Genomic DNA, 210 nt, shown 5'->3' with positions numbered 1-210 from the left:
TGACCCCATTTGAAGGGTTGTAAATGAATTTTACAAAGGAAAACTCCCACAAGGTCCAAAAGACAGTAGAAGAAACAGCGGCAGATGAGAGGTTTCAGTAGATGTTTGGCAATGAAAAAGGGGGTGGAGCATGTGAGAGCCAATTGACCCTGCAGAACAGGACTCAAAGGCACCAGAGACAGCAATGGGCGGGGAGGCGCTGGGCGCTGG

Source organism: Crocuta crocuta, unplaced genomic scaffold (assembly GCF_008692635.1).
Source record: "Crocuta crocuta isolate KB4526 unplaced genomic scaffold, BGI_CrCroc_1.0 scaffold70, whole genome shotgun sequence".
NCBI lineage: Eukaryota > Metazoa > Chordata > Mammalia > Carnivora > Hyaenidae > Crocuta > Crocuta crocuta.
This window is presented reverse-complemented; position numbering follows the sequence as displayed.